This window comes from Equus asinus, chromosome 2, assembly GCF_041296235.1.
Source record: "Equus asinus isolate D_3611 breed Donkey chromosome 2, EquAss-T2T_v2, whole genome shotgun sequence".
NCBI classification, from domain to species: Eukaryota; Metazoa; Chordata; class Mammalia; order Perissodactyla; family Equidae; genus Equus; species Equus asinus.
Genome location: NC_091791.1, coordinates 101,556,827 through 101,580,308, shown reverse-complemented (window position 1 = coordinate 101,580,308; position 23,482 = coordinate 101,556,827). Strand labels below are relative to the sequence as shown.

Here is a 23,482-nt window from a genome sequence, read left to right as displayed (position 1 = left end):
AGGGGCCCACCCTTTACCAGATGGTTCAGCCCCATATTACGGCGCTCACAAATTCTTCCCTCCCTGCTTGCTAGAAACCAACCTGGCTTCGAGTTCTTTAAACAGCACACATCTCCAGCAGCCCAGAGGCCTGGAGAGGTGATGCCCCAGAGTCCTCAGGCTTGGAGAAGGAGAGACTGCCAGCGTATCTGGGACTCGAAGCAAGAAATCACCACATCGGCTTCAATTTCCTCTGGTGCTGACAATTACTAGGAACAGTGCACACATGCCATTTAAGTAGGTATCAAGAGCAAGTGGAAAACCACAAAAGAAAAGAATCCGTCTTCTTTGCTGAGACCCCAGTGTGGGAACTGGGGGAAGCGTTCTGTTGGGGGGAGGGGGCATGAGGAGCCCTGCTTGCTCGCCTTCAGAACTAAGAGACAGCTCCCTCCCACAGGCTTTCTGCCACGTCCTCCGCCCCCTCCCCAGCCCACAGCACCAGCTGCACTGCCTGGGAACCGAGGGAACAAAAGCCCAGCCCAGGGAGTTCCGGAATGGGGGTGGGACAGGGAATGAAGGTGGCAGTGGGGGAAGGTGCAAAGCAGCCCCAGGGAGCCCTGGCCGGAGCCCAGGTCAGACCCCCAGAACTGCGGGGTGAAGGTGCAGGGTGGGGAGGAGTGTCCCAGAAACTTGGACTAGACACACACCTGGAAGACACGATGGGCTCATTCAACTGGTGGAAGCCAGATGACCCTCAAAGTCGGGGACACTTGCTCTTCCCCTTGGATGCCCTCCTCCTAGTGCCAAGTTCCAGAACCATCCTGAAGACTCCAAGAAAGAGAGCCCAGGAGCCCCACCCACTGAATGGATGAAAGGACCGTTTCTCACTGTGCCCTGGAGGCTGTGCTTTGTCCACACACGACAAACTCTACGCTTCCCTCTCCCAGGGCTGGGTGGCCTGCCCACCTGAAGGATCTGACCTCTTTCCTGCAGAGCTAATGGTCCCCCCAGGGCTCAGTGCACCCCTGCCCCTCCCTGTGTTTAGATGGAGCAGGGGCCAGCCAGAGGCTGCACCACAGACTAAAAGTGGAGCTTCACCTGGGGCCACAGCAGGCCGGCACCTCCCATCCTGGGGTTCCAGGGATGAAGACGACCAGAACGATGACAATGATGACTATGATGACAATTGCAACCACGTATTGACTTCTGTGCGTAACATTTCTCTATAGTCCATACATGCATGATTTCGTGGAGTCCTCACAAACGCCCTGCTTATAGACGAGGGTCAATCACCTGCCGAAGGTCCCCCATCTGGTATGCGGTATGAGCCGGTTGTAAACCCAACCACTACACCCAGGCTCCGAGCCACTTCTGACATTCAACTGCCCCCTAGTGAGGCAACGGGAAAGGGGAGAGGGACCACCCTGCCCTTTTGCACCCGAACAGCCCTCTGCCTGGGGTTTTCTCCTTATCAAGGGAAGAGGAGGAGGGAGGGAAGTCCCCAGTTGTGATCACCGGGCTGGGTGGGCTGGTGCAGCTTTCTTGGCAGAATGATGAGTGTCAACCTGCCCTCCGGGTGGGTTTCACCTAACACCCAACTACCCCTTCCCAAGAGAAGAGCCCCATCCCGGCTCTCTCCCAGCGAAGGGCAGAATTCTAGAGGTGGGCCCTTGGCACAGCAGCCACACTGAATGTCCTACCCGAGTGTCTGTAATAAACAAATCAATAATTAAGAGAGGATGCACATTAGCCCTTGAACAGGTTCCAGAGAGAGTTTATTTTTGATCTTACACGAGGTGAACAAGTGTGTGCTCGAAGCCTGGGGGAGGCTGTGGGCAGTGACAGAGAGATGGGACGAGGAAGGTGGGCGGGAGTGGACACCCTGTTGTGGCAGGAACCTCCAGCCCGTGGGGGGATCTGTGGGAGCTGGGCTGCGCAGGTGAGCTTGGGGGAGCCAGGTGGCAGGTGGGCGAGCATTCAGAGTGTGCTAGGCATGCACATATGTATGCAGGCGGGGGAGGAAGATGGGGGCCGAGGGCGTGTGGGTGGTTGTGTGCATGGGGAAGGCATGCTGGGCCAGGGCAAATGAGGCTGCTTAATAAACGGTGTTGGGGCAATCTTCATTCCCTCCTGCCAGATTGGGTTAGAAGCAGTGCTTTTAGTGTATTAGCTCTGTGATACAAAGACTACGAAAGAGACCATTTTAAATATCAGCCCGGCTTCCAGACTCCCACTTTTCTCTCCCTTCCCTGCCTGTAGCCCAGGCAGCCAGGTTACTTTCCCTTCAACTTCCAAGTCTACTGGGAGTTGCCAGTTCTGGGACTTTAGGAAGAAGAAAGAAGATACTAAACTGCCTTTCTATAAGGTCAGTTCATCACGCACCCCACCTCCCCCTACACACATCCCAAAACTAATGACAATAATAATACAGCAGATTTTATAATTATAGAATGCTGACGTTTGAAAGAACCTTAGGGATTAACCAGACCAGTGTTTCTCACATGTCTCCAACTGGACCCTGGAGCACAGAGGAGAGTGGACACCTCCCTACAGGTGGGGGAGAGGGTGGCAGAGGGGGAGGGGGGACGGGTACAGCCAGCATGAAACCTTCTTTGAAGTCCCCCTTATAATTTTGAAACTTATGCGAGTGTGTCATTCTCCTGCATGCGACGTCCACGTATGTTTTGGTATACAGCAATGTTTTAAAATCTCTCCATGGAGTGAAATGGGTGTTCCTGGAGACGCAGGCCAAGTTCGTTATCCCTGTTCCTTCAAAGACCACTTCGTGCAAACTTACCACTTTAAGAGGCACACGTTCAGACCAAACCCTTCCTCCCTATTCCTGCCATTTTATAGGTAGAAAAATTAGGCCCAAGATAAGTAAGTTATGTCCCCAAGGCCACACAGCTAGGTAGGACCAGGGCCAAAGGCTGCTCTTCCAAGGCACCCATTCTGCCAATCAAAAGAACAAACAACAACAACAAAGATTCTGGCTAGAGCTCTCAGAACCTCCTGTCCCAAACACAGCTGGCCCCTCCTGGACCACATCCCTCTCTCCCCAAATAGAAAGCTACCTTTTTAGCACAACAGCATTTTATGACAGATTTTTATGACATCATCTTTCTAAGCATCTTCCTCTAAGGAACACAAAACTCTCCGACACAACCTCACCCAGGCCTGACGACATTCCCCCAGAATTCAGCAGAGTACAGCAGCTTTTGGGGTTTATTTGATTCCTATCTATCCTGCTTCCTTTCTAAAATGGGATTTGCCATGAAATATGATGACCTCGCCATTGTACAGAGGAGAGTGACGTGGGAACGTGACTTTCTCAAGGTCACGCGATAGATTTGGGGCAGTGAGGTGGACGGGATCTCAAGCTTATGTCATGCAGGCTAAAGAGGTCAGGATTTAGCCACCTGGCCTCACTGAATGATTTTATCAGCTTCCGCTCCAAGGCAGCTACTTTCACAAGCCTGAGCTACCATAGTGTGGGGCTGAGCAGGGGCTGGGGTCGAATGGGCAAAGGCTCTGAGCGACTCCTGCTGAGCTCGGGATCACAGGCTTGAAAAGCTTCTAAAAATACCAAGCACATTTCTTGCAGGGGGGCTGATTCAGCTGACCTTTCCTAAGGATGGCCAATTTGCTGACTCCGTGCTGGGGGCCAGTGGGCAGAAAGACCCCCTGTTTCTCTGCAGCTGACTCTTGGGCGGCCGCAGGGCAGGATGGGAATATCCTCCCACTCCCAGCATCCCTCACATCTGAGGGATCCCATGAGAGTGAAAAAGAAGAAACCCTGGACCATCCCAGAGACCACTACTGCTGAGGCCTGGCTCTGGCCTGAACTGATGCCCTCAGACCCAGGGATTGTCCTCCCTGGCTTCAGGGAGCTGGTGCTCTGCAGACAGCCCTGGAGCCTCACTAGGACAGGATGCTGTCCACCCAAGGATGGAAATGAACGCCGACAGCTCCTGATATATGCCCTTGTTATCCTGTAAGGGAGACAGGGAGGCAATTTAAAAGGCCAGCAGCTTCCCAAGAAGCTCAGCAAGGAGCCCCCTCTACCTGGAGCTGCCCACTGGCTCCCTAATCAAAGCAACCTGCCTCTGAAGGGCCAAGAGCCACCCTGAACAGGGAGAGGAAGGAAAGGAGAGCGCTCTGCCAATGCCCATCAGTGCAGGTGCCAGGGGACTCCTACCCACCTGGTGAGGCCTCTCTCATTGTCCAACTTAGCTGCTTAGAGAGGTTAAACCTGAAGGTGGGCAATGAGGAGACCAGGAGCAAACTTGAGTCTGTCTGACCTCAGAGCCCCGCCTCCTAAGCATCTTGGGAGCAGTGGGCTCTAGTGCAGGGAGAGGGGAGGAGTGAGGGGTGCTGCTGTCAGGATAGGGGAAGGTGGAAGTAGGGTGAGGCTAGGTGGAAGAGGGAGGGGAGACAGGCCAGGAGAAGCCTGGAGGAAGAAAGGTGCAGGCAGAGGAGGAGAGAGAGGGTGGCGAGGGGGCCCAGGAGGCCAGTCTGCCCAGGTGGAAGGTGCCAGGTTGAACTTTCTGCTCGTTGGTTCTGGAGAAATGGATTGTCTGGGACAGACATTGCAAGAAGAGACCAGGCCAGCTCCAGCCCCGGCCCCGCCTCATGTTCCGCTGCTCCCAGACAAGCCTGCGTCCTCCAGGCATGGAGGAAAGGACAAGGCTGCTCCCCATGCAGGAGAGGCTGGTCCAGCTCCTCGTTAAAGAATAAAAAGAAAAAGACAGCAAGGGGTGGAAGTCACAGGGTGGCTGACATTTTGTCCAAAGATGCCTGGATTTATGGCTCCCTCTTGCTTTCAAATCATCCATGGATCCCCACTGCCTGCAGGACTCTGTTCCAGGCTCCACCGCCCAGCATCCAGCACTTTCCAGGATCTGGCATCATCCCTTATCAGCCTTGTGGGCCTGCAGACTGCCCTGGTCCCCTGTGCCCGGGCTTCAGCTCACATCGTGCCTCATCTGTCCCCACCGTGACCCATCTCTGCACTTCTGCTCCCCAGATCCCCACAGCCCCTACCTGTCAAAGTCCTGCCTAGCTTTTAAAGCCCTGGACATTCTACCTCCTTGACAAGCCTCTCCCAGTTCTCCTGCTAACCTCTCTGCCCTGTATATTCAGCAGATGCCGGCTCAGCGTCTGTTACAGCATCGATCAGAGCTGTCCTCGGCTCAGAGACAGCCGTGCGTATTCTGCCCCCCTCCCAGAACTCTAGGCTCCTTGAAGCCAGGGTTGTTGTATTTGCACACAGTCCAGTCCCTGTGTCGATCTAAACACATTGAATTAAACCAGAAAATGTTTCCTGTCCTTTCCTCCCCCCACCTTCCGCCCCAGCAAAATCTTTCTTGAGGTCCCAGGGACGAAACTTGCAAAGGGAGCAGTGTGGTCTTGGGACAGAGTTTTACGCTGAAGGCAGGTGGGGCTGAGTCCGCTGTCCAGCTCTGTGTGAAGCTGGAGTTCGTGCTGCCACAGGGAGGGCCACAGTGATGTGGGATCTCAAGGTCACTGGGAAACTGGCCTCATGTTCCCGCAGGGCCTCCAGACAACTTGAAAGGAAGTCAGAATATGTGAGAACTGAACCAGTGACCACAATAATTTCCTTGCTCCAGGGAAAGTCGTGTACTGAGCCCAGTGTCAACTTTGCCCATCCCGGAAGAATGGGGTGTTACAAGAGCAAGATCCAGCACCTAGCGGCCACTTGGCCACCAGTGTTTACAGGGGCTACAGAAAGTGGAGGCCGATGTCCTCCTGCTCCTCCTCCTCCTCTCTCCAGCACTGGACAGCCCAAGGCACCGGTTCCCCATATGGGATGAACAGAGGGGAAAAGCAGGCCCATTTCAAGATTCATTAGACGTTCCGGGGGAAAATGAATGGTTGACCAACAAGAAGCGAGAATGAACCCATATCAAGTGAGATATGTGGCCCCCAGCCCCTGCGCTCTGTGGGGATGACAAACAGGGCTGAAGGCAGGGACGGAGCATCAGTCCTCAACATCTGCCCCACACCATCTTCCAGTGAATCATCGGCTGGGGGCCAACAGCAGGACTGGTCACGTGGCAGGGGAAGAGCAGACGGATGGGGACTGCAGCTAAAGTAACCAACATGTCCCACTTTGTCCAGAACTTTCTAGATTTCAACACTGAAAGTCCTGCATCCCAGGAACCCCTCCATCCAGGGCAAGCCAGGCAGGTCGGTCACCCTAATTCCAGCCAAGCAGATGTTGTTGGACCAGGACCCACAGCCTCTGGCTGTAGGTGCCTCATACCACAGTATGAGACGTGGAGAGTGTGGTTCCTGGGGTGCCCCATGTAAAGGATACCACCACCCAGCAAGCGCCCACGCTGAGGCCCAAAAAGGTCGCCCGACTTGTCCAAGATCACAGAGCTTGGATTTGAACCCTGGCATCTTGCTGGGATGGGGGCAGGAGGGGAGCGGGAGCAGCACAAAGCTTCGGGTCTGAGCTGTCCTGCCTCTGGGACCCATGATCATGAGCTCTGCCACTGGCCCTTGTCCTCACCCAGAGACCCAAGAGAATTCAGCACAATTAGCAGTCCCCGGCTCAGCAAATAGCGGGGCACAATCACAGGGCCAGTGGGAGAGGCAAAGCTGGGAGGCCACTGACCTTTACAGCTGTTTCAGGTTATGGCTAAGTGGCCCCAAGGACGCCCCAGGGTACAAAGGGATGGAGAGGGACTTGCTCTCAGTCTCTGCGACCCAGAAGGAAATGCAGGGGCTTCAACTCAACCCCATCCTGGGCTTTCACCCACCCCTCCTGAGGGGACCCAGGGTACTCACCTCCTCCGGAGGGTGCCCAGGGCACATCTGCTCAATGGGCAATCTCAGCACAAGCAGACTCACTCATCACAGCCTCAGGCTCCCCAGGCCTAGCTCTCTCTGTCACAAAGAGCTTGGGGTCCTTCAGCGGTTTCTCCTGTGAACTGGTTTCCAGCCTCCTTGTCCCACTGTTCCCTCGCTGTCTGTGTCAGCACATTGCGTCTTTTAAAAGACAGCTCTGGGGTCAGCCTGGTGGCGCAGTGGTTAAGTTCACACATTCTGCTTTGGCAACCCAGGGGTTGCTGGTTCGGATCCCGGGTGCGGACATGGCACTGCTTGTCAAGTCACACTGTGGCAGGCGTCCCACATATAAAGTAGAGGAGGATGGGCATAGATGTTAGGTCAGGATCAGTCTTCCTCAGCAAAAAGAGGAGGATTGGCAGCAGATGTTAGCTCAGGGCTAATCTTCCTCAGAAAAAGAATAAATAAAAAGAAAAAAAGACAGCTCTGGCCTTTAGTTGGGAGATGTCAATAAAGACTGGAAAGTGACACAGGAAGAGGGAACAGAGGGAGGGTTTCCAAATGAGCTGGTATTAGATGAATCATGTCTCAAGTTCCCAAGGACTGAACAGAACTCTCCAGAGTGGTTGACAGGAGCTCGGATCTTCACTCTGAACATTCTCCAGCATGAGTTCATTCATACGGCACCCGCACCCCACGGCTGACTCAGTGAGAAGCACTGTATCAATGAGAAGCACTAAAGTCTTCATGTGTTCGACTCTGAGCCCATGCCTCCCGCCAACACGTGGCTTTCTGGGCAGAACTTTGCTTTCATTCCTGTTATACCCTCCTCGTTGATGCATCCTTCCATTGTCGTCTGTCCGGAGCTTCGGAGACCCAGCAAATCACCTACCCTTTCCCCATGTCGTGTCAGCCACAGGTCTGCTTGGGCTACTTTAATAGCCTTCAATAACATGGCACATTCTGCAGAGTTTAGTCTCAGCCAGAGAAGAGTAATTGTGTCTGAGCAGCACATGCCCGCCCCAATCACTCCAATGCTGGTTTACTTCCCTGCCGAGACGACGTCCCCCTTCCCACGTGCACTGACTGCGCAAGCTGAGCCCAGCAGCCCGGGTCCGGTCCAGCAGAGCTCTCAAGGAAGGTCCCCCTTGCTACTTGCTGATTGGTCAGCCCCAGAAGTCCAGCATTTCCCCAGGCTCTGCGCACTGGAGAGCTGAGACCAGAGGCCCAGCACCCCAGGGTCCAGGCTACGTGTCAGTCCTCTCCCTTGTGAATGTGGAGAGGTTTCTCTCCTTCTTAGAGAGACATCCTGGCCCATTTCAGTTATGCAATAAATGCTCATCAAATGAAGCATGTTCAACAGACGTGTGAGAAGTTCTGAGTGAGGCATTGTCTTCCAGAGGGACTTCAAGGCCATCATTCCCATCATTTATTGATTGGGCAATCCCTAAAAACCCTAGGCAGAGGGCCGACCTGTGTTCTTAAAGATCTCTATGGGGGAAAGGCAGCACAGTCTCTGTGCACCACTGCCTCCTCCCCTCAGTCATGTGCTCCCGTAAGGAGCATGGGCTGTGTGCCAGGCCCTAGGCATGCACTGGGGACATGGAGGGGATTAGAAAATGATGGTCTCCTAAGGAAGGGAGCTGAGAAAACAACTCATTCTTGCCGTGTGTGAAGTGCCCCGACCACGTGAAGTAAAGCTTGCTATGAGTGCCCGGAGGAGAGAGAGCCGCCCCCTGCTTGGAGGAGATCTCTGAGCAAAAATGGAGGCAGGATCCTGCATCCCACACAGGTTCTCTTCAAGGCGTTCCCAGTTCCTAGAGGGGAAACCAGCCTGTAAGGCCACAGGGTTTAGTGAAGGGAAATAATCACATTCTCCTAGCCCCGCCCATGTCCCGAATCAGCCCTCAAGTCACAGGGCCTTGCACCCCACCCAAAAGTGCTACTTGGCAGGCAGAGCCCTTTCCTGTAAAGGAGAGCTGCCTGGTGCTCTGTCAAGGCCCCGGCTGGGCCTCGGCTGGGCCTCGGCTGGCATCTAGCACCACCTACTGGCCACAAGGGGAAAAGCAAACGCTGAGCCACTACCTCTCCTTGGAGGGCTCCTGAAGTCACTCCCGGCCTGGCTGTCACACCCCTCACACCCTGATCGTCCCCTCCACCCCATCCTCCACCCAAGGGCAGAAGGCAGCCCTCAAAGGAGACATGGCCACTCTGAAGGAAACAGGAGGCTGCAGAGCCAGCTGGTGCTGTCAGACCCAGGGACAGTCCATACCAGGAGCGTCCAGCAGATGAGACAGGGCAGAGCGGGAGAGGAGCTGGTAAGGGGGGAGAAAAGGGAGAGAGGCAAGTGAGTGAGGGTTCGAACCAGGCAGCGGAGACGTGGAAGGTGCTGGAGGGTTACATGGCATCTCCCTGGAGGAAGAAGATTAAGTTCTGGCGATTCTGAGGTCTCAGGAAGAGGTCACATTCCAGCCACTGCAGGCCAGGTGCCAAAAGGTGCCCTCATGCTCAACAACGTCACTTCTCTTGTACTCAGACGCTCTGGGCAGCTCCTCCCAGCCTCCAGCCTCAGGCGGGCGGCACTTGCCCGTGCTGTTCCTGGGACGGCAGCTGGAGTCGGCGGGCACCCCTCCTGGGGCCCAGCTCTGGCTCTTCTTAGTTGAGAAACAGCAGCGAAGACTGGGAGGAGACAAAGGGAGAAGGAACAGGGGTGAAGGTTTCAACACGATCTGATATTAAGTGAATCACAAAGTTCCCTAGGCAAGATTAAATTGCAATTAAGCATCCTTTGGTTTTGAATCACTGGCTTATGGATTTCCGCTTAGAGGGGAGCTTCCTGGGTACTAGCAGAAGCTGACACCCCTGCTGGTCCACGCACCCCCCTCCTCCTGGGGCTCTGAAGAGGGCCCACACCTGTCCGGCTGCCTGTGGAGGAGCATAGGGGCTGCGGGTAAAAGCTCGGGCTTCGGAGTCAGACAGACTAGCCCTGGACCTTGGGCAAAGTCACTTCACCTCTCTGAGCTTTGGGCTTCTCTAAGAAATAACGATGCCACCTCTGAAGACTATTGGTAAGGCAAGCACTACAAACCACTTGGCACAGTCCCTGGAAGATAAGCTCCATACACATTGGCTAGAAGAAAAGGAAAGAAAGACTTTGGCCACTTTGTCGCTGAGCGCCTTGCAGCCCCCGGCTTGGAGTTCTAGGCATGGCTCGCAGCCTCCCCCAGCCAGCTCACAGCCTCCCGTGAGCGAGGGAGGAGAGGCGGGGGTGAGGCCCGTTCTCACGCAGGCAAGATTGCTCCTGGGGTGGGCGAAGCCTGCACACCTCACCCAGAGGGGAGGGCGCTCAGAGAGGGAGCAGAAAAACCCACAGCCCCTCTGTGCTGCATCCATTATTCAGAACCTCCCACAGCCCGGCGCCGGCTATGGGGGTGTGTGAGAAGCAGCCGCCAGGCCAGTTTTGCCTTCTCTGCCTGAGGCGTGGACAGCAACCCAGTGCAGAGCCCCCAGGGTGGGTCGGAGCCACCTTCCAGAACCCTGGCTCTCCAAAGGCCTGGTAAGGAGGGTGGCAGGCATTCAGAGATGAGCTGGGGCTTCCCAAGGAGCTGGCTCTAGATGGGGGCTTCCCAAACTGCACTGTGCGTAAAACCACCTGGAGGGCTGCTTAAACACAGATTGCCAGGTCCAGTCCCCAGAGATTCTGATCCAGGACGTCTAGGGTGAGGCCCGAGATTCCGCATTACGATAAGTTCCTGCTGCTGCTGATCTCAGGCTAAGTTTAAATTTAAGTCAATTAAAACACAGTTGCTCAGTCCCACTGGTCACATTTCAGGGGCTCAGTAGCCACATGTGGCTGGTGGCAACCCTATTGAACTGCGCAGATATAGAACATTTCCATCAGAGTAGGAGGTGCCATTGAACAGCGCAGCTCTAGAAAGTCTGTCCTGAATGATGGGAACATCAAAGGAGATAAGGACCAGGAGAAAAAGGAGCGTGTGTCTAAAGCCCGGGGAAGTCAAGGTTTTCTGGGAGCTTGAAGAACCCACGGCGGGAAGACAGGCCCCTCAAAGACTCTCCAGAAGGATCAGGGTGTGATTTGGAATGTCAAGTGGTGGCCCCCGCTGCTTGCTGACTGTGATGGAGAAACACGCTGTGCCAGGGGAACACAGCAGAGGCTGGGGGAGTCGATGGAGGCAGGTATCTGCTAAGATCCAAAGGGAGGATGAGCAGGGAACCAGGCCTCTGGTATTTTTTGGCTCAACTATGATCCGCTCGCCCACGGGCCTGTGGGTATCCATGTCACTCGGGATGTGAGCCAGCAGTTGGGTTTTGTTGTGTGGGGCAGGGCGGCCACGGAGGACAGTGTCTGCGCCAGGCAAGGAGGCTGAATAATGTGATGCCTGCTCGAGGAGAAGCATAATCAGAGCTCTGAACAGATGGCCCAGCGAAAGGGGTTAAGTAAAGAGACGGCTGCGAGGAGCCTTGTCACTCGCATTGGAGCGGAGACCCAGGAGGAACAGACTTTCGGTGGGTCCGAAATAGCAAGTGCCAGGGAGGAGCGAAGCCACCTCCCCTGTCCCCCCTCCCCTTGCAGGGCACCCTCCCTCTGCTGGTCTCTCCCAGGGACAGACAGGGGCTTCTGAAAACAGCTCTCCAAGGGAGGGGAGAGGGGCTCCTGTGGGTTCTGCCACGTGTGTCTTTGTCACAGAAAAACGGCACCATCTTTGAACACAGAGGAACTGGCTTGGGGGGTGGGAGGCTCCAGCTCGGATCTCTGACTGCGCCCAGACTTCTAGGGCCTCGGATCTCTCTTCCAAACATTCAGACCCTGACCTTACGGCGGCCCTGCTCTTCCCTCTGCTTCCTTCTGTAGGGGCCCTACCAAGCAGACCACCCCCTGCCAGCAAAGCTGCTTGCCTGGAAGCACGAGACCTGGAACAAAGCGGGGCGCTGGCTGGGTCATTTCGGAGCACACTCAAGTCCCGCTCATCCGTTTTAACCCCTTCATTTCCTCTCCATTTCCAGACTGTGCTCTCTCTACTGTCCGCCTTCTGTCCCTCTTTCTCCTCTCATGTCCTTCCCTCTCCTTCTTCTTTCTTTCTCTGCATCTCAGATCCCTCCCTGGTCCCTAAGGAAGACAAGTCCATTCTCAGGTTCTAGGTCTACTCTGAGCTTCACAAAGCCACCCCACACCCACCTCTCTGCCTCCAGTCCCAGCAGTTCCAGGACCAGTCTCCCCTTTCCGCACGTGGCCCCAGGACAGCCCTGCCTGCCTCTCCCGACAGGCCCTTCTCCCTCCCTGGAGCCTCTGTCACCTACTCCAACTTTCAGCCTCCCTGACCACTTCTCCCTGCCAATCCCTGCAACCAGAGTCAATGACTCACTCCAGGTTTCTCTTTTCAGTTTCTCCAAGCTCTTTATCCCTGACCCCATGCTATGTGCCCTCGGACCTTGCTCCTACCATCATTTGCAAGCAATCATATCTTTCCCATTTCTAAAAGCCACTGTTACATTGGATAACATTTTTGGTCTATAAGGAAGGCAGATTTTATGATGCCTTAAAAATAAAAAATTATATTTAGCGTAAGAAGGATTGCAAAAGGCAAAAAGAAATCACCCACCAACTCAAATCTAGCACTTCCCAAGAACTCTGCCTGGCTGGACATCTTTCTGGAATAAGGTGAAAAAACCATCACTGCCTTGGAGTGCTGAGCAGGGAGGCCATCCTGATAGGGAGAGTAAAACCTGACAAGTGTTTCCAAAGTTTCCTTTGAAGATCTGTTTCTTGGTGCAAACTCTAGACCAGAGTTTCACAACCTCAGCCCTATTGACGTCTGGGGCTGGATCATTCTTTGTTGTGGGGGCTGATTGATCATTGCAGGATCTGCAGCAGCCGTGGGCTCCACCACGAGATACCAGTAGCATCCCTCCCAGTTGTGACAATGGAAAATGTCTCCAGACATTGCCGAGTGTCCCCTGGGGGGCAAAGTCACCCCTTGTTGAGAACCACTGACCTGCCAACAGGCATGTTTTCATGTGACAGAGAAGAGACAAGTGGCTCTGGACAACATTGTGAGGCCCTGGGCAAAGGAATATGACTCTCTCAGACTCAAGTGGGGCCACTTCCCAGCTTGGGACCTAATCCATTGGCCTCTCGGCCGCAAGACCAGTGACGATGGCTCATGTACATTGAGCTTCACCATATTCCGGGTATGTAGCTCGAAGTGCATCCATATGTTATGTATTTTTCACCCATCATGTAATCTCACCACACTGGGGTTGGCCGGTGGGGGGACGGAGACCTGGGGAGGCTGAAAAGTTGATTTAGCCCTTAATCTCACCTCCGTGTTTGGGCATCTGTCCCTCATCCCCTTGGTTGCCTCTTTGTGGAGATGAATGAATGCAGATAAGCGCAAAATTCATGCTACAACTCCAGTGTGTGAGATGTTTGTAAACATTAATTCTAACACTCTACAGGATTTCCAATCTTGAGCCCCCTTCGTCCTGGTTGGCAGAAAGGCAATCGTCATCCTTCTTGAGGCTTTCCTGCCCAACATACTCCCTGGGGTTAGGTCAGAGTTTCTGAGTCTTCAGCTGTGCATAGGCAATGTGAGGGATGCAGTCAGCCAACTGTCCACTCAGATTACCACTGAAACATTCACTGTCACTCTCTGTATGGCCCATTCGGTTCTGAGGGCTCATAATCCTTCTGCACAGTGCTTGAGACAAGGACCCATTTTCAAGGCTGCACATAGTCCCATGTGGCAGGCTATATTTTCCAAAGAAGATCACAACAACATTATCTCCCATCCCACTTGTTCTTTCAATATGACTTTGAAACTCCTCCTACAGAGAGGTGGGGGCCTTGTGGCTAAGGCAGAAGTGACATTATATGACCTTAAAGGAAAGTACAGCTCCACCTGGTTCTCTTGGGATGCCTATTCTTGGAACCTAAGCCACCGAGCTGTGAGGAAGCACAAGCAGCCACATAAAGAAGACACATGTGGGTGTCCCAGCTGACAGTCCCAGCTCAGATCACAGTCAAGAGCTGGGAGTAACCGCTAGACATGTTAGTGAAGGAGCCTTCAGATGGTTCCAGCCCCGGCCGCCATGTCACCCCCAGCCTTGGTCTTCCCAGACATCTTGGAGCAGAGACAAGCCCTCCTGATGGGCTCTTTCTGCCTTCCTGACCCACAAAGTCTGTGAGTATAACCAAATGATTGTTTTACAAAACTTGGAGTGGTTGATTATATATCAGTAGTAGGTGGAACATGCGCCAATTCATCAATATGTAGACACACCTGTCTGGGATCTTGCCCCCTTGCTGGGGGCACTGCCAGGGAACAGGGCATGAGTCCCCACTGATGTAGAACTTGCACATCTCTCCCCCTCTCTCTCCTGCTGGTACCTCTTTCCAGGCTAGGGTGGTGGGTCTAGCCTTCCTTTTTGTTTCTCCAAAACACTTTATACACAAGCATCTCATCCTTCTTCCTTTCATCTCTCCATAACTTCTCTAACTTTGCCTAATGGTTTTGGCTTTTGAAGCCCCAAAACCTATGAGATGCACAGACTTTTCATGTGCCCCACCATCTCTCCTGTAGGAGAAGGAGCACAGAGGCAGGGACCTATTTCAAAGGGAGAAAGGAAAGGGAAAAACACCCCCTGAGAGGGGGAAAAAAGTGCACAGATTATTTTTAACAGCTTTATTGAGATGTAATTCACATAGCCTACAATTCATCTGTTTAAAGTACACAATTCAGTGACTTTTAGTGTAGTTACACAGTTGTGCAATCATCACTACGGTCCATTTTAGAACATTTCATCACTACAAAGAGAAACCCCATCATCCCCCAGACCCCCATGCCTCCCAGTGCCTGGCAACCACTAATCTTCCTGTCTCTATAGATTTGCCTATTCTGGACATTTCATACAAATAGAATCACACAATACGTGGTCCTTTGTGACAGCTCTTTTCACTTAGCATAAGGTTTTCGAGGTTCATCTGTGTTGTAGCAGATGCACAGATTAACATCTCAAGGTGTCGTCAACCAGAGGCATCCTTTCAGCTCCCCTTCCCTCTGCTTCAAATCGTGGGGAATGTGTTTTTTTGTGTGTAAAGAGCAGTTCCTGTCATCACGCACACAGTCATTCCACATACGACTTGTGCGGTGGAATCAGCAACCAAACCCCAAATTTGAGGTCCACACTCCAAAGAGAAATGATAATGGAGCTCCCAACAGCACCTCACTCTGCCCTCTTTCCCCATGTGATTAAGGGCCCCGTGGGAATCTTGAATGAACTACTTACTCTGCTGGACCGTCCACCCATATGGACCTGCCCTGCCCAGCTACCATGAGCTCACACAGAAGGCAAGGAGCTGGGGAGAAAAACGAGCAGGGGCCAGCCTTGCCCAAGGTCTCCAAAACACAGGGCTGGGGGCAAGGGCTCCAGTCATTAGGACTGCTGGCATGGACGGCTGTGAGCAGGCAGGGTTTAGGACCCAGCGCCGAATAAGAGCGGCTGTGGGGGTTGCCAGTGGAGCGCTTGTGGCTCACCTAAGAAAAGGATGAAGAATGGGCTGGAGAGGAGCGTGACCATCAATGAACCACAAACCCTTTTAGCATCCATTTGCGATGGCTGCTGAACAAACAATTGCAAACACACCAGTCACTAACTGGGGCTTGGGTCTCCTGGGGCAGCCTTGAACTCCAGCCTGAAGCCCCATCCCCAAACAAAGGAGAGAGGATGCGCCCTTGGCAACCCCATCTTGGTCTCTGTACATGGGTCCAGCCATGGAGCACTGCAGCCTCCATCTCCTTGCCTCTCTCCATTCGGGTTCTGGTCCTTGGCAAGGAGGAGCCCCCAACACCTTTAGCTCGGTGAGCAATGCTCTGTGATGAATAGAGATGAGTCGCTGGGCTCTGCTGTCCAGTAATAACTGTTTTGATGTCAGCTTTCAGAATCAGATCCTGTTTACCTAATCCATCCGTTGCTTATGATTCCCTTGTTAGAGGAGGGCGCAGATCTTATGTGTTAAGATTACGCAACACGTTCCACTCCCCCGAAACAAAGGACAGGAGGTTTGGAGAGCCCTTGATTTGGATAAGTAGGAGCAGGGCTGCCTCTCCAACATTCCCCTCCATCCTCCATCCATTCTGTGGGGCGCTGGACCCAAAGGTTCGGTCAACTAGGCTTGGTCTGAGGGTCAAGAGTGGCGTTTGCAATAAGCAAAGCTCCAAGGATCTCATACAGGGATATGGATTCCTCAGGAGGAGCAAAGGATTAGGGTCATCCACCCACCCCCCACCACCCAAGGCCCCCTTTGATCCATGGACCAGCCAAATCATTCCAGCACCTTCCAGACACAGGGGCTGGGGGTGGGGTCTCTCCACATTGCGGGTAAATAGGAAGGCTGGAGACCGAGGGTGCTGAGGGATAGGGGCAGCCTTGCAGGTCCGCCAGCTGACTGGTCACCAGTTGGAGGGAGCACGCTGCTTTACTGAAATGGAAAACTCCCAGTTGGAGGCCAGAACAGAGTAGATGTTCAATACGGTCTCATTTAGTCTGAATCTGTCAACTCTCCAGCACTTTAAGACCCATTGGCAAAAGACGGCAAAAAAGGATGACAATGGGAGGTGTGGGGGACTTTGAGAAAGAGCTTGAAATCAACTGAGTCGGGCTGGAGAGCACCCTCTCCCCAGACTTGGGTCCCCAGTATCATCAACTGGGCAGGCAGAACTGCCAACAAGGCTACAGAGCTCTGAGCACACACCCCCCACCGCCCTGCTGTCCTCCCCTGCCCCCCTGGTGACGTCCGCCTGTTTATTTGCTGAGTCCTGGTTTAACAATGCGCTGTTTTTACAAGTTGTGCTGTAGTTCTTGGTAAAGCACTTTAATCCACTTTAATGCCCCCACTCTGCTCCTCCGTGACAGCCTGGCGGTTACGCTAATGCATCCCTCTCACCTCAGGGTTACTAATGAGGTCAGAGGGAACGCAATATCCCAACTGAATAATTCACTAATCAGATGCTACAGACTCCAGTGGTAAAATTTATTTCTGACACCTAAACGGCAAATGGGTTTGTGGACACACTCATTCTCTGTGCTGCAGAGCTATTTCTGCTAAATGGAGGGCTGCTGTGTTTGCTTAACAAAAGGGCTCTGGTCTGGCCACAAACACATCTCATCAACCAGCCTTGCATCTCTGCAGGGGGATGAGTAGGGGGGGTGGGGACCACCGAGGGTGGAGCGCTGTTTAAAGGGAAAGGGGGGCTGACACCAGATGGGTGCGGCCTTGCAGGCCCCTTTCCCTCTCCTTTTCCTGGCTGGCAGCAGGTGCCCTCCCACCCATTCTTTTGCTGGGGAACATGAAACACCCCAGGTGCCTACTCCCTGTTATGTCTGTCCGGCTTTAGAGCGGTCATTCTGATCAGTTCTCCTTGCAGGCATCTTGCAAACGGATAGAAAGCTCCCCAGGAAAGTGCACACATTCATTATAATTCTGTACTCAGTTTTGGGGGGTTCCCAGCTCCTCTAAAGGCCTCGGCCTCAGGGTAAGACCCTTCCTTGCATTAGGCTCTGCTAGATTATCACCAGAGTCTTTTCCACACTAAGGGGCCCGAGGCAGAGGTCTCTAAGCTCCCTCCCAACTCTGGGATGCTCTGCACCTCAGGCAGAGCCCCCGAGGTCCAGTTCTTCACACACCAGCCCCACCTAGAGAGAGGGGACCCTCAGGGGGACCCTGACTGAGGGAGAAGTTCGCCCCTCAGCCTCTCACATCCCTTCCCTCAGGGGCTGGAAGGACACACATTCATCTTCAGATTCCACCCACAGAGAGCGTCCCCCGTCCTCCAGGGATGTGGAGCTGCAGTCTGAACTCCAGCCAGAGTTTCCCCCAGGAACCAGAGCAGCTGCTCTTGTTCTAGAACATTCCAGGCTTCCTTGGATCATACCAGGTTTCTTTTTACCCCTTCAAGTGACCAGTGCCCGGAATATACAAAGTCAACCAGAGTCCCTGTGTTTTGGGTTCAGGGTCTCAGATAAAAAGGAAGATGGGAGCCCTGCCTTCCAGAATCCAGCCTCTCCGATCACCGGCGCAACAACCGAGGGCTCTGTTAATATGCTTTGAACTTCATTGCCAAAAAAAATAATAATATATGCATATGTGTACAAGAGAGATGAACCTGAATATCCCTCAAAAATACAGGCTATAAATCAAAATTATCTTCAATTCTCAAACAGACCCTACAGATCAGACAACCTCTGTCAAGGAATTAAAACCAGAAGCTTTGGGGCTCCCTTTCCTTTCTCAAACCCCTGTACCACTCACCGGGGTCCAGAGCCGCTTTGGGGGCCTCAGGCTCTGACCAGTGGGCTGGGGGAGGGAGCTGACTTGGGCAGGTGCCTGGAGCTCGGCCACAACCTGTCGCCTGCCCTGGGCAGGAATGGAGTGTTCGGGAAGGTCCTGGAGGAGCCTTGGGTGTCAGCAAGAGCTGGAGGATCCGAGAGAGCACAGCCCTCATCTGTGTGTCTTTATTAATCAGCACCCATGCCACCTGAGGCTGGTCATCAGTCCCTACCCCCGAGGCTGCACCAAGGTGCTGGAGAGGGCGACAGCTCGGCAGCTAATGAGGGGCCCTCCCCACAGCAGAGAGGGGAGAGGGAGGGCGTGCATTGCATCCTCAGGGCTGGCAGCTCAGGCGGCCCTAATTGCCTGTCCCCTAGCGCAGCCCCTCCCTGGCTCCTCTCCTTCACCCTGCCCCTCTCTTGCTCTGCAAGAAGCTAAATGGGCCTCTGCTCCGTGCCCCAGGGGCCCAGGAGGGGCATGGTCCCTGGGCTGAGTCCTGTATGCCCCACAGGTCACAGGTCTCCAGTCTGCTTTCTGTAAACAGAGGCAAACGTGGCCGCTCTCCACCAGCCTGTCTGAGCCGCCTCTGGGCTGCAGACTGAAGCAGCTCCCCCGCTTGACCCTTGTTCTGAGGTGTGACCCCAGCTTTGCACTCTGGTTCTAATTTAGGCAGCCTCCTCCTCCCTGGTTCCTGGGAGCCTCGAGCCTGGCACACGATCTGAGTCCTGCATTGCTGATTCAGGCAGATTAACATGCTCGCTCCCGGTTTGGAGCCTGGCTGTGCCGGCAGACTGTGTCACCAGCAGGTCTAGCTGTCGCCAGCAGGTTCCAGCTCTGGCTCCCTGGTGCTGGGCAGAGTACTTTGCCACTGACTTTTCCAGAATCTATCGCTTCACCCCTCCTCCTCTTGGTGCTCAGCCTTGAGCCATGATGCTCTCGTCACCTTCAAATCCAGGAGACTGTGTTGGCCTGACACCCCACGGCTCCCAGTCCCCGGCCTCTTAGAGAAGCAAAGGGAACTGACATTTGCTGAGTCACTTCCACGTGCCAGGCGCTGTGCTAGGGACTTCATCCTTGAGGCAACCCTGGGAAATACTGTCACCATTTTTCCATGACCCCATGCCTCCATGGTAACCCAACAGGAAGGAGGGGAGAACTGTAGTTCAGACCCTCAACTTGGAGGAAGCACTCACCCTAACCGGAAATGGTTACTCTTACCCAGGATGCCACAAGCTTGGGGTCCCAGAGGAGCAGTGTAGGACACTGGAAAGGGAACACACAGGGTCCCAAGCTTCGTGACTCTGTCACTCACTGCTGCACAGACTTGGATGGGTCATTTTACCTTTAAGCCTTGGGGTCTGCCTTATGGGAAAGGCTAGACTAGATGCCCTCCATAGCCCCCTCAAGTTCTATCATTCTATATTGGGACACAGATCCTTTATACAAGGAGGTGATAATGAACATGATCATGACCAAGATGCTAATGATATTAATAATAATAAGTCAAAAAAGTGGCACTAACATTTATTGAGAGCATGTTATATGCCAGGCATTGTGCTGTGTGTTTTACATGCATTATCTTATTTCACCCTCAATCCTATAAGAACCAGCATTGTTCCTATTTTACATATGAGGAATCTGAGGCTCAGAGATGTTCTGGATCTTACCCAGGATCACACAGCTAGATATTGGTGGAGCCAGGAATCACTCCCAGGCAATCTGACTTCAGAAACTGTGCTCTTAGCCACTATTCTAGACCTTTCTCTACTAAGCTGCATAAAAGACTTTGCCAGTCACTGGTCAGGCTGTCTTGAGCCCCAGCGGCAGAGGGCAGGGCATGCTTTTCCAAGGAGTAGTAGATTGAGAGTTCCACACCCAATGGCTTTGACTTGCTCTATGGCTCAATTTCCATCTCTAAAAGGGGACAAAAGAGTCTTTCTTAAAAGAGCCTGTCTTAATCCAAAGTAGGAGGGATTTTAAAGAGAAGAAACTTGAAAGGAGATTCTATATGGAAAGATTGCCTATAAATGTAAGGTTGGAATTTGGGGTTCTCTCACAATTCCAGATCCTTAGGATGCCCTCACTCCCACTGATCTAGTTTCTCCCTCCAGGTTGTCCAAATGAGGAGACAAGTACAGGAGGATGTTCTCTCTTCTTCACATTGACTCATTTATGTATTTTTTCCATTCATCTTCATTCCATCCATTCATCCACCCACTCATAAACTCCTTTTATCTTTTAACCAGGTTAATTTACTCAGACATTCACATATCCACCCATCTTTATATCCATTCCCATCCACCTACCCACCAACTTATTTATCTGTTCATCCATTCACTCATTCATCTATCTATCCTCTCATCCATTCATCAAACCACACGCCTATCCATTCATTGACTTAGCCATAAATTCATCCATCCTTGCATCCATCCACCCTCTTATTTGTTCATTCAACCGCACACCCATCCACCCAACCTCCGCCTGCTCATTCATCCATCCATTCATCTACTTACCCATCCATCTAACTACCCACCCACCTATCTATCCACTCAGTTATCTCTCCATTCACCCACTTATCTATCTATCCTCTCATCCATTCATCAAATTATACACCTATTCATTCATCTATTTATTAATTTATTCATAAATCCCATCCATCCTTCTATCCACCAATTCACCCTCCCATGCAAATACTCCCCCATCCACCTGCCTACAAATTTCTCTATCAACCCACTCATCCACCCATCCATCAGTCCATCTACCCGTTCATCAATTCTTCCATTCATTCACTCAACACGTTTAGACTACCTGCTATATTCCAGACCCTAAGAGAAAATGGTGAATAAACCACTGATTCTGCTTTGGAAAGGTCAAATTACAATGGATAAGACAGTGACACAAAAATAGGCAACTGCAGTAGGGAATGGTGTGGGCTGGCTAGTGGGAGGCATGGAGAGATGCAGAATTTAGAAGAAGGTCCTCTGTGGGGATCAGAGATCTGCTCCCAGGAGTTCATATCTGGCGTGGGTTTCAAGAGGTGATTAGGAGTTTGGTAGGTGAACAAGAGAAGTCCATCTTAGCAGAGGCAACTGCATGTGGAAAGGCATGAAAACATGAGAGAAAACAAAGCTCTAGGGCAGAAATTCTCAACTAGGGGTGACTGTGCCCTTGAGGGGACATCTGGCAATATCTGGAGACATTTTTGATTGTCACAACTTGGAGGCCAAGGATGTTGCTAAACATCTGTCAATGCACAGAACAGCCCCATTCCAAAACAAAGATTTACCCAGCCCCAAATGTCAATAGTGCCAAGGTTGAAAAACGGAGGAATCTGCTCGAGAAGGACAGTAGATAGTTCAGGATGGTTGGTGTAAAGAAAAGAGGAAGCAGTGAGAGGAAACCCCAGAGAGGCAGGCAGGAGCTAGATCGAAGGCTGCGAACCACATTTATTGAACACTTACTGTCTTGTCAGGTCAGGCTGCTATAACAAATAACCGTAGACTGGGCGGCTTAAACAACGAACATTTAGGGGCCAGCCCCGTGGCCAAGTGGTTAAGTACACACGCTCCAATTTGGTGGCCCAGGGTTTCACCAGTTCAGATCCTACATGCGGACATGGCACCGCTGGTCAGGCCATGCTGAGGTGGCGTCCCACATGGCACAACCAGAGGTACTTACAACTAGAATCTACAACTATGTACTGGGGGGCTTTGGGGAGAAGAAAAAGAAAAAAAAACAGTGAACATTTATTTCCCATCATTCTGGAGGCTGGGAAGTCCACAATCCAGTGCTTGGTGAGGACCCACTTCCCAGTTCATAGATGGCATTTCCTCACTGTGTCCTTACATAGGAGAAGAGGCGAGGGAGTTCTCGGGGTCTCTTTTATAAGGGCACTAATCCCATTCATGCGGGCTCCATCCTCATAATCTAATCTCCTCCCCAAGGCCTCACCTCCTAATTCCATCACATTGGATCACATTGGGGACGACGATTTCAACACACGAATTCGAGGAGCTCACAAGCATTCAGTCCGTAGCACTCCCTCTGTAGTAAGTTTCCTGCTAGGCACTGGGAACACCGCGATAAAATTGGATCTGGATGCTGCTCTCCAGAGCTCTACGGTCTCACTGGAGAAATGACACGTACACATGAGGGGACGGGAACCTCTAGTACCTGAGCCACCACAATGTGTCACTCTCCATTCCAGGATCTTCATATATGTTATTTCATGGACTTCTTACAATTCCATGAGGTAGATACTTTTATTTCCATGTTTCAGATGAGAAATCTGAGGCTCTGAGTTTTTTAAAAAAAAAACTAGCTCTACATCACCCAGTGAGTGAGTGGTAATGCACCAAAGTCCGCACTGCCCAGCTCCACAACTCGAGGTGGCAAATTACTAGCAGAGACCTTGATGGGGAGTGTAGTTCCCAGAGACTTCATGGAGAGAGCATAACTTTACCAGCATCTTGAATGAAGAGGGGAATCAGAGATGCAGGAAGGACACAGGAGGCAGGAGGGCGGAGTAAGTAAAGGCACAGGTGAGCAAGAATGTGGCGGGTTCTGGAAACCCCAGGCAGTTGGGGGATTGGAGAATGGAAGAGAGGAGGGGAAGAGTCCTATTGGGTGCCCATTGCAGCAAGCTGCATGGGGCCCTGCAGGTCTAGGGAAGATGCTCATGGCCGTGGGAGCCCAAAGGACACCAATGGCACAGGCATTAGAAATACCCTGTCAACAACCTCCGAGGAGTGAAGAGAGAGAAAAGGAAAGGTTGAGGGGAGTTTTCTGTTTCAAGTCTGAGTTTTGTCTAAAAATCTCTGTTCTTGGTCCTCTGAGTATGGACGCATCCTCTGCCTGCCTCCATCAGTTTCCAGGGGGAAGGGGCAGCCCATGCAGATGACCACAGGAGAGCCTGCTGCTATAGGCGGCCCTGGCCAGTCCTGGAGGGGCAGGACTGCTGTCTTTTGGGGTCTCACATTCACCTCTATTAAGAGAGCTGTGCCCCCTCCTTGAATTCCTTCCCATCCGCCATATACATCCTCACAGACACACACACACATACACACACACACACACACACACGCCAGATCTGAGGGTTTAACGGACACTGCTCATCAGATGAGGGAGACAGTTTGCTGAAGAAAGTCTTCACTGGCCCCACTGTTCGGGGCTGCATCAGGGTGAGAGGCCTAAAGAGAATCAATTTCATCCAAGAAATCCAAAAGGAGACAGAGAAGGGAAGGGGCCGCCTCAGCAGTAGCCAGAGAGACAAGGCCAGGGAGCCATGGCCCAGGCCAGAGAAAATCTTTGCAAATGTTTGCAAAGAATTTCTGACCATGG

General features: G+C 52.6%; 1 long non-coding RNA gene across 1 annotated transcript in view; it reads right to left on the bottom strand.

Moving 5' to 3' along the window:
• Window positions 1-5,204: 5,204 nt before the first annotated feature.
• The window catches only part of LOC139046242 (uncharacterized), a 65,177-nt gene continuing 46,899 nt past the window's right edge, over window positions 5,205-23,482 (bottom strand). Inside the window, exons 2-3 of the long non-coding RNA XR_011506076.1 lie at window positions 9,161-9,474; window positions 5,205-8,612 (exon numbers count right to left, since the gene is read on the bottom strand). This is a non-coding gene — a long non-coding RNA (uncharacterized lncRNA). The remainder of the gene's footprint in view (window positions 8,613-9,160; window positions 9,475-23,482) is intronic.